The following is a 1,679-nucleotide window of genomic DNA, read 5'->3' as shown; positions in this document are numbered from 1 at the left end:
TTTTATATTTAAAGAGTTTTTATATTTTATATATTTAAAGCAAGTTTTTTGGGCAGTGTAGAGTAGTGCTTGTTGTTTGTAATTTCTCCGATCACAGATCTGACATGGTTTTATGTTTACACAGTGCGATGCAACGCAACACGTAAAAAGACAGTATAAGTCATCATAGCACACCTCACTTTTCAGACCGATGAGCTTTGTAAAAATCGACGTGTTTCAGAAAGGCGGGCATAGAGGAGAAACAATAATGTACAGTATGTGGAAAATAATGTGTTTTTGAACCTTAAACCGCATAAACACATTTCATTCCTTATTGTTTCCATGGCGACGCGTCATGCTTGTCATGTGACACACCGCAGTCACAATAGTGCTGTATGACACATGAATCGCTTTTATTTCGTTTTTCCTTTTTTATTCTAAATATTCACAAACATGCTCACTATATTATGAAATATCTGATATTCCGATTTTGAAATATGTTCAAGTAAATGTATTTGGTAGTTTAAACACTTTTATAATGACCGTGTTAGCTGATCTATACCGGGTGATGGGCGCCGCCATGTTAGTTCGCACTGAATCTGAGCTGTGAGATTTACAACACGCAAATTCATCCTCTCCTCCCGAAAGATGTTAAAGTAAGTCTCCGGTGAACTGGGAGAAAAATAGAGTAACTTTATTGTTACCTACACTTTGTGTATATGATATCAATAAAACATTTCGTCAGATTATATTTATAATGATCATTATTGCCGTTTCCATAGACATTAGCGTGTATTTTTACAAACTATAAATGTATGGTTTTGCTAGTACTTATGTGTATTTAAATGTATGGAACCTAAAATAAGCATTATATGGTTGAACACACTGGATAGTTCTAGTTGTGATAATATGACCCGGATCTGGCTCCGCGAATTCAGCAGTTGATGATGTGACGCACTGAACGTTCTAATCACACGGGTGTGATCGTACGCGTTAAAGGGTTAATAATAACAGTACAGCTGTTGTATCTCTATTAGATCTAAATTGGGCCTGCCAACCTCTGACCCTGAGTGAAGAGCTGAGAAAGGGGGCCTGGGTGTCTGTAACCGCAGCTGTGTTACATAAACACACCATAAACTAACCTGTCTGTCACAGGTGTGCCTGAAGACCTCATCTCAGGCACTGTCCTTAAAGGTGACATATCATGAAAATCTGACTTTTACAGGTTTTAAGTGCTATAATCAGGTCCCCGGTGCATCTGCCAACCAAGGAAATGTGAAAAAGATTAACCCTGTAACTTTGTTTTGGTAAGCCTTTTTCTGCAAGTATCTGAAAAAACGAGCGCGTCTGATTTCGCTCCCCTAGTGACGTTGCAAAGGGATCTCATTATAATATTACCGCCCCTTAATCTGTAAGTTTCCACCCAAGGCGCCATCAATTTTATTTTGCAAGCGACAACAGTGTACCAGATCTAAAGAAATGGTGAAAGTTTGAGCAAAACATGCTAACTGTTCTGTAATTGTCTGCACAGAAAAGCACAAAACACGATTTAGAGGCCCAGCCTCAGAGGAGACAAGAGAGCAGTGGATTTATTGATATACAGTATTTACTGTATATTGCTGCTGCCACACAGATCTAAAATAAACATGCAATTTATTTCCCAGCTGTTTACCTTCACAGACATAACCGACTGTTTTTGT

The sequence above is a fragment of the Sinocyclocheilus anshuiensis genome, unplaced genomic scaffold (genome assembly GCF_001515605.1).
Source record: "Sinocyclocheilus anshuiensis isolate Anshui unplaced genomic scaffold, SAMN03320099.WGS_v1.1 scaffold925, whole genome shotgun sequence".
Taxonomy (NCBI): domain Eukaryota; kingdom Metazoa; phylum Chordata; class Actinopteri; order Cypriniformes; family Cyprinidae; genus Sinocyclocheilus; species Sinocyclocheilus anshuiensis.
This window is presented reverse-complemented; position numbering follows the sequence as displayed.